Genomic DNA, 9,725 nt, shown 5'->3' on the forward strand with positions numbered 1-9,725 from the left:
GTGATGCAGGACTCGGTGTGAGCGACCATGGATGCAGAAAAGCTCGACCCAGGTACCATATTGATCTTTTTCCATCTCAAGAATAATAGGAATGTGATTTCTAATATTAGAGACGACAAGAGAGGGATGAAACTCTGATTTGGAACCTCGAAACATGGTGTTCTTGGGCTGGCCGGAATCACCAGTATTAGCGCATTTGTGGGTATCGGTATCACTATGTTCTGAATGGTCTGACTCAAACATGGTTGCAGGTGCGATGGCGGCGGCGCGAACAGAGGCGGAAGGCGAGAGAATAGGATGGTTCTCGTGTTCGGCGGCGGTACCAAGTACGGTAGTCCTGTTGTGGCGGTAGACTTCAAGGAGGGAGAAGAAGCATGCGGCGGCGGATTGTAATGAGGGTGAAGAAGAAACGCGTTTCTACGTTTGCTTTTTTTTAGAGAGAGAGAGATCGGTTAGGATTGATACCATGTAAGATAATGGAAATCGTGTCCTTCTCATTAATCTGAATAGAATATATATATATATATATATATATATATATAAATGTGTAACATTTGGTCAACTATCTAATTATGATACAGTATAATTAAAGGAAACTAATTATGACTAATTATAACAAAATATTCTATTCTATCAATAACTGTGTTTAAAATTAGCCAAAGTTATTGGCCTGAATTGATTAATCTTGTTTGCACCTTCGATTTTAGGGATTAACACAAGGGTTTTTGAGTTATAGTTGGGTAGTATCCAACCGTCCTTGAAAACTGGCAGGTTTGCTTGGTAAACGTCCTCCTTGATGATGTGCCAATATGTATGATAGAAATAAAGCCCAAATCCATCTGGTCCTGAAGCACTGTCTTTCTCCAAGTTGAAGACCACATTATAGGTCTCTTCCATGGTAGAGAGAATTGTTAGGAGAGCACTAGTCTGGTCATTTACAAGGTTAGGGATTACCTCTTCCACCAAGCTAAATTCTTGTAAAATAGAAGAATGGTTTAAAAATGATTTTGAAAGTGCTCTACTACATGGTTTGAAATTTGCTCTTTGTCTGGGGCCACTTGATTCTCCACTTTGAGAGAGCGAATCAACATGGTTGCATTTTTTATTTTGGCCAATCTGTGAAAACAAACTTAGTATTTATATTTCCTTCAGCATTCCATTAACCCTAGCCTTATCTCTCCAAAAAATATCTTCCAAGTTTAGGGCTTGATCTAGGTTACTTTGAGCACTCCTTTACTGCTCTACAAGCAAGTCTAAATGATCTATAAAGGAAATTTGATTTTGAATTTCCTTGAGCTTGGTCTCAGCCATATCCAAATTATCCTTGACATTACAAAAAGTGTTTTGTTCCAAAATTTTAAATTAGATTTGAGAAGTTCGAGCTTTTATTAAGAACATACATGGGGAAACCCACAATATTTGTGGACCATGTGGATGTGATGATATCTTCACAAATAGGATGATGGATCCATATCTAAAGGAATATAAATTGAGATATGAACTTATCAGCATGAGAGTCAAAGTCTATCAAGATAGAATAGTGATCCGAGTTTACTTTTACAAGAGCTGTGCAGGAAATGCTAGAACAAGCATCACACCATGTTTGGTTACAAATTTCCCTATCTAGTATTTTATGAGTATTAACACCACATATTCTACCATTGTTCCAAGTAAATATTGGATATATGGTTGGGATATAAAGATGGTGATTTGATTCACTCCATGTTGAAAAATCTTCGATGGAAATTCTAGCAGGTTGATGGGCTCCCATATATTCATGAGCCCCCAAAATAATGTTGAATTCACCCAAAAATCACCAAGGTACATCATGGTTGGACATGAAGTTAGAAAGCCTATTACAAAGATTCATTCTGACAGCATAATTGGTAGATGCATAAACTGCATCCAAAGCAAAAGTCTTGTCTTGTATCTTAATTGTAAGGGAAATAAACAAATCATCTATAGTCAAAATAGTAGGGTTAAGGTCAGAATCACAAAAGCACCAGAGGTTAAGGTCAAGATTACCTATATTATTTATAGATACCATTTTAAGATGAAGCCTTCTAAGCTAGTTGGATGGAAACTTATAAAAAAAACATCCAAGGTTCAACTACAAAAGCTAACTGAGGTATATTCTTAAGAATAAGCCTTTTGAGAGCCAATTTGGCAGGAGAGATGACAATACCCCTCACATTTCAATATATGCACTTCATGAGGAATGATTTTCCTTACCATATCTTGACCTGGTAATATGAGCACTTTCATTTGGTTGTTTTTCTTTTTCTTGATCTCAAAGGTTGGAATCCTTCAATATTATCCTCAAAGTTAAGCTCCAAGTTATGGTCAGCAATATCGGCTGAAGATTTGGAAAAGAAAGCCTCATCATTTTCCCTCACCGTAGTAGTATACATATTGTCATATGGATCAACCTCTTGCACTCTAATGGTAGCATCAACACATTTTGATTCAGTGGATGAAGTTGATTAACCCCTTGCTCAACTTTCACAAGGAAAATTTGCTTCTCTATGTCGCATCTCAAAAAATATGATCATTCGTGAAGTTGTGGAAAATGATATCGAATAGAGTCGCCATCGAACTTTACTAATTCCAAATAAGAAAAGGGAAAATATCAATAAAACCCTTAAAAGAAAAATAAAATGGTCATCACAATCAAATTCGGTTTCGGAAGTCGATTACGCAAGGGGAAGGTATTGGCACCCCTCACGTTAGTTGTACTCAATGGGAACCTTTTAGTTAAACTTGTGATTTAATGTTAGCTTATTTCAATTGTTTTCTTCGAATGATAAAAAGTATAAAAGGAAAAGAAAGGGGGTCACAAAAAAAATTTATTAGGGTGTTTGACGAGATTGTGGGTCTCGCTCCTATGTATCCTTGGGTACAATGAGGAACTCAAAGCTTCGTAGTTCGGGGGAAGGCTACGATTTGGTTGGTTGATCACACTGAATCACACCGCGTTTTTGACTCGGGTTTCACATGTTTATTAGGTCTTTATTACCACTTTTCTTGTGTTATTCTCTCTTTTATGTTGTTTTCAGATATTTAGCTCTTTCGGGACCTTTTTAGAAGAAACGAAGCAAAAAGACCAAAAATTAGGGTTTTTCGGCAAATATTTTACACATGGCGTTATGCATGGCGGTCGCTATAGGAGAAGCCATGACACATCAGCCCTTAACCAGGAGGTAACCGCCACGATCCCATGAACTTTCCCATTCACACACATGGCGGGTGCCATGATGGGGTGGCGGGCGACACCTTTGCATTTCACGTTCGCACTAAGGAGAAGTTGAAGGGCATCATGGTCTTTGCAAGCTGCTGAATTCCTCTATAAATAGGTCGTTCTAGTTCATTTCTAAATCATCCAACTTAGTTTACAACACTAAGACTATATTATAATCTGTAAAAGCGGTAATCCGTCGCATCAAAGGGTTATCGCGCCATAGTGTAATTGAGTTGGAACACTTTGATTTTGCTGTCGTCTTTATCTTCAAAGTCAAAGGTTTATTTTCCTTGTACCAGATTTAAAGCCTCCGTCTGGAGCAGGTTCTAATTTAACCGCTTTTATTTATTTTACTTGTCATGCTTTACTTTATTTAATTTCTTGCTATGCTTTACTTTATTTAATTTCTTGCCATGCTTTACTTTATTTAATTCACGTCATTGTCTTTACTTTATTTAAATTTCTCGCCATTATCTTTATTGCTCGTTTTAATTATTTTACACGCTTTACTTGTTCTTTATGCCTTATATTCTAAAACAACTTTTCATCATGATCAATATCGTTGTGTTTGTTTGTATTACCATGTCTGGCTAAATCTTTCAAAGGTTAGAATGTAAGGATCGCGGTTAAAGAGATGTTTCACATATTGAATCTGTAGAAATGCTTTAAAGGTTGTTTTGATTTTTAATTTGAGTTTTCTGAAACAAACTTGGTTAGTTTTAACTACTCAAGGAGTGCGAAAGCACCCTGGCTTAGTTAACTATGAATTTTTATCACTTTAAGAAAAAACGATTTTTGAAACTATTTTCGGACGCGTTGATAGATTTAAAATCAGGAAACTCCTTGGGTAAACTTTCCAAATCAAAATCACTTTTCAACTAAGTTTATGAGTCTTATTTCTTAAAAATAAGTTTACTACTTTAGCCTTTTGTGCACCTTTTATAAGTGACAATAAAATGCCTTAATTTAAGGGTAAACTCGGTTCTGAATACGCGAAAGAGACAGTTCCTGTTAAATGGATTTTTTTTCAAGAGTAGAAAATATTGCCCCATAAGTAGTTCTATTTAGACAATCGGAACATCGTTTAACTGACGTGAAATACATTCAAACATGTCTTTATCTGCACTATATTTATTATTTACTTTATTTACTGCTATTTTGCGACATCAATATCTCTTTTGTACCGCCTTAGATAAACATCGTAACAATAGTAATCGATAGATTGACGATTTGGTCTCTATGGGATCGATATTCTTTTATATTACTCTGACGCGATTCGTGCACTTACGAATAATAGCGATCATTGGCCTGTTTTATTTGAGCAAGTGTTTAGGTCGCACTCTAATGGTTAAACATTGGCTTGTTCACTCGCGGTGGAGACTTAATTGCTACTTTTTATACACATTAGAAAGGATTAAACAATGTTATTTTGAAAAGAAAAAAAATGTTGCTTAATTAAAGTTTTTTATATTGAACATGTGTTTTAGATCGCATTCTAACGGTTAAACATTGGCTTGCATGCTCGCGATGGAGACTTAAGCACTAGTTTGTATACGCATTATAAAAGATTAAATAATGCCCTCTTGTGAAAGGTTTTCGATCGCACGAGGGCGAGAAAATAAGTTTGATGTGTTGAGTATTTTTTAAATGAATGACGAATACTCAGCGAGAATGAGACATGATCCTCGGGATCAATTACTCGGGGATTAATGGAATGCTAGACTCCAATGATCCTTTTTCATTCAATGTATTTATGAAATTCGTTTGATGGATAACAAACATTCAACAAGAATGAGACGTGTGCCTCAGAGTTGACTATTCAAAGGTTCCACTGGAATGCTAGACTCTAATGGTCCCTCATTTTGTCCAAATTTATATTAGGTGTTTTAGAAACGAAAGAATGAACAAAAAGCTAACCCAAGACATGTGGCTCAAGAGAGATTATTCGAGGATTCAGGGAATGCGAGACTCCAAGGATCCTCCTCTTTCGTATTTGTCAATAAAAAGGTTTTAGTTACGCTTAAACAGAAAAAGATTTGAAATTGAGTTGATAGAATTAATCGGATTTAAAAATAAATCACTTGATGTTGGACCAATGTTTTGAAAAAAGTTCGCTTGGCGTTGGATGAAGGGTTTTTGACCGTCTATGAAAATTAAGTAAATATTTATTCATTTATTTAATGTTAAGATATATTTATTTATTTAATTTGAAATAAATAAATAAATAAATAAAACTAACTAACTAAATAATAAAATAAATAATGGGGAAAGATAAATTTTAGAATTATATAGTTAAAACTATTTAAAATTTCCTTGAATTAATTACTTCAAATTAAAACAAAATAATAATCAATAATTAATAAAAGAGGGGGTCAAACTAAAAACAGGTTGCAAATAGCAAAAAATAAAGTCCAAAGCCCATAATTGTAAACAACACAAGCCAGAAATGAATAAAATGCGGGTGGCAAAAAGGTAAAACGCACAAGGCTCAAAAGAGAGGAGCCCAGATCATTGGTCAACAACTCAGACTAGGGTAGGGAGGGTCAACACTCGTTGACTCCATCCCAGGCCCTTTGATCAAGCATATAAGAGATCCAGAGGACCAAAGGGCGCGTGTGCATGGTACAGAGGTGGGGGATCCATACAAGATCCTTGGTTGACCAGATTCAACCACACATTTCAAACGCCTGAGGAGCTACATGGGTGAGGGATAGTGACAAGTGTCACTCATACAGTAAAGGGGAAGGGAACGATTAAAAACAAAATGAGATACGAAAGAGATAATTTTAACACTTTCATTCTTTCTCCTCAGATCTGAGAGCTCTCTACACTCACTAATCTCTTCCCATACCACTGCTGGTGTTCATCATGAACACCAACACCTCCTTCAATTCAGCCCATCCTCCACCGTACTCCCCAGTTCTCCAGTTGAAGTTCAACTAGGACCATCATCCTGAACCCGGACTAGGTTGAGCTTCATCTTCAACCTTGAGTCTCTTCCACTTGAAACCTAGCTTCACCAGAGACAGGTGGTGGCCCACGGCGGCACCACCTTCTTCTCCGGCTAACCCTACCTAAAAACTACCATGATTCAAAAACTCTAAACACTAACCTCCATTTAAACACTCTCCTGGTCTCAAATCCGGCCTTAGTTTCTGCAAACTCCTCTCCACATGTCTAGATAGGATACCTCAGTAACCCAAACCTTAACCTATTCTAAAACTTATCAAAATCGAAAACCTCCAATGCAAAACCTCTTCACCTTAAGCCCCATAATCACAAAACCTAAGCTGAAACCTCCAACAACCCCAAAACAAGTCCAGATCGGGACAAAAATGAAGAAATCGAAATGCTTCAAATAAAACTCCAAGCAATCAAAATAAACTAAAGCAAGCAGGAAGACTTCAAACAACAAATCAAAGCAAAGAGAAGTATCATCAATAATTTAAAACAAGCTCACAAGGAGTTCAAAGTTGTACCTATCAGAGTCTCTTCGATGGAACTTCTAAAAAGGTGATTGTGTCTTAACTTCCCTTTTTTGCTTTAGTTCAATCCTCCTCTCCTCCTTATTTTCTTATGTTGTTGTGTGTTGTACTGATTTGTGTGTGTTGTTGTGTTATGATGTTGTGTTATGCTATTGTTAATTAGGGATGTGTTAGGTTTAGCTCAATTACTGTAGAATTTCAATGAGAAATTCTAAGTAATTTTTAGGGTTATAGCTCTTAGTAAGGATTTAATAATGAGGAAATAAGGTGAATTAACTCAACAGAAAAATGATGCCCTAAAAATCACGTAGATTAATTCATATAGGAAATAATTTATAAGGGAATCAGGCTTGAATAAATTTTTGTAGAGTGACTCTAATGGTTCTCTGTGTGTGCTTGAATGAATAATTTCTTGATTTATATAGGGAATTTTGGCATGTATTAAATCCTTGGAAGTATGTGAATGAAATTTTGTTACACTTGATTCATTTTGATGTGAAGTTGTTGCTAAAAATGGGATTGAAATGGGTGTCAATTTGTGCGTGTGAGAACTTTCCTTGTGGTCCCCCCTTGATTTCTCAATAAAATAAAAATTCTCTGTTTTTGTTTTATATACACATGTGAAAATAGCTTGGATTAGCTTGGCTGAGCAACAACTCACATGGAGGAGACTTGAAGAAAATGGCTTGCTTGCTTGAGGTAGCTCACAAGGAAGAAGATTGAAGAAAATGACTTACTTGAAGGTGTGACAAGCTGGTAGTGCTTCATTCAGGGTCGGCCCTGTGTAACTGCAGCATGTGTTGCAGCACAGGGTCCCAAAATTTGAATTTTGAATTTTTTTTCTTCATACATATTAATAAAAATAAATAAAATGTTATTAAAAAAATTCAATAATTGAAAGAAATGTTATGATAAAAACTCAATACATACAAAAATTAAGATTGATCAAAACTCAAAATAATTATAATTAAATATATTTTTAATTAATACATAATTGTATTTTTGATTTTTTTTTTATAAAATTTGGACCCATTTTTGAAATTAGAACGGGGCATCCGATATGATTGGACCGGATCTGGCTTCATTATATGTTATTTTTGCCAATTCTTGTATTTGTTAAGAATAATGAAAACATGTACTGACTGGGCAACTTTGATGTATGGAATACTTAATATAAGTTCTATGTTATTCTTTTTTTTTTTCAAGTTTTGTACCAAAGTTAGACATTATACCTCTTGAATAGTTATGGAATACTTAGGGTTAATGTATGAAATATTATTTCTCTCTAATTAAATAACAACCATGAACCAAGTAAAAACAAATGTCAAATGACTGACACAAATGACTCATGAAGTGAACATTAAATAATGAGAAACAAAACAAAATTGTGCAAAAATGGAAATGCAAATGACAAATGATATTTGGGTAATGTGCTAATGAATTACCTTTGCATGATGTAGAAAAGTCTATAACCAATTAAACAAAGTCAACAAGTCAAAATTATGCAGATGAATGGTTTTCTAGAACTGATGAAAGTACATGACCAAATGAAATGGTCATGTTAATGCAGATGAATTGAGAAATACAATGCAAATTAAAGGTAGGACAAATTTGGGGTATGAGACTCTACATTTGTCATTTGAGTCTCAGGCACTAATTCTTCCTTCTCTACAGGTTGGCCATTCACTTAGATATTGCTTAGTTCTCTTGGATTGATATTTGGTTTGACAACTTGTTGTTTCTCAACTACTACAAATTTTGCTTTATTTGTTTGGTCATTTCTAGTTGTGGTTTCCACTTGTCTGTATACTTTTTTAGTCTCCATATTTTTCTTATCATTTTCAAGTTGTGGGTCATCATCCAACTTCCTTCTTTTTCACGTTTCAAAACTATGTCCTATGTTATTACACACTGGAAAGGAATCGGGAAAAATTTATACTCAAGTCCTACAAATAGCGCATAACCTTGTCTTTCTACTAAAACCTTATATCTTAACTCCTTAGTTAGGTCAAGGTCCACTAGAACTCTCACATAGTGGCCAAATGGTCTATCAAAATAACTAGTGATTGTTGTAAATTATATGCATAAAGGAGTTCTGATGTTGCTTGCGATGGAAAAAACTATTCTTGGCATCTAATGTTCCTGGGACAAGCCATGTATTCTCATCCAAACGTGAGCAGAGGTTTGCTTCAACTGACTAGGATTAAAATCCTTACTCCACGGAAAGAGTTTGAGGAAACGGGGGTTGTTGTTCTAATATTTTATCGATCTAACTCTTCCAACATCCTTTATATAAGAAAATGCAAACTCAAAGTAGTCTTTTCCTAGAGAGGTGATTCCCCATTTCCAATAGATTTCTGGAGATTCGCGAGCTTACTTTTGAGGGCAAAAACTGTTAAAGGTGAAGATTCTTTTGGCCAAATCACACGTCCATGTAGGTTTTGCTTACATGATTCTACTTACAGAATATATTACTCATTCAGTATAACAATTACTAGCATATGGGCTTGTTTGTTTCAACTTTAAAAAATGGACTTTTTTTCTTCGTATTTTAAAAAATGGATTTTATAAAATTGTTTTTCAAAATATTACAAGTTATTTTAGATTTGTTTTTTCTAAATTGAAATACTAATTTTGACATCCTATAACATAAACATACATTATTGTAGATCAAAATATAGTCAAAATTGCAAGTTTTTTTTAAAAATTGCATCTCAAAAATGTTTTTCATGAAAAAAAAGCCTCAAAATTAAGTGATTTTTTTTTAATTTTGATCTAAAAAAAGTTTAAGTAAAATGATGAAATATATAGAATAACATTTTAAGAATAGTTATTCAAACCAAAATTTCATTTAAAGCTTTTATGAAAATTTTCTGTATAATTTTTTTCTTCATAAAATTATGTTACACTATAAAAATAATTATTTTAAAAAGCCAAAACTAATGGACCTTGTATCCTTTGACACACGGTGTTAGGAGTTGACTGACAGCTATATTGCAAAC

At 34.6% G+C, this 9,725-nt stretch overlaps 1 long non-coding RNA gene across 1 annotated transcript; it reads left to right on the plus strand.

Moving 5' to 3' along the window:
• The first annotated feature begins 5,859 nt into the window (after nt 1-5,859).
• Nucleotides 5,860-7,915, plus strand: LOC127117975 (uncharacterized). The gene is made up of 2 exons (XR_007802070.1): nt 5,860-6,751; nt 7,354-7,915. It is a non-coding gene; the product is annotated as an uncharacterized LOC127117975 (long non-coding RNA).
• Nucleotides 7,916-9,725: the final 1,810 nt, after the last annotated feature.

This window comes from Lathyrus oleraceus, chromosome 2 (assembly GCF_024323335.1).
Source record: "Lathyrus oleraceus cultivar Zhongwan6 chromosome 2, CAAS_Psat_ZW6_1.0, whole genome shotgun sequence".
Taxonomy (NCBI): Eukaryota; Viridiplantae; Streptophyta; class Magnoliopsida; order Fabales; family Fabaceae; genus Lathyrus; species Lathyrus oleraceus.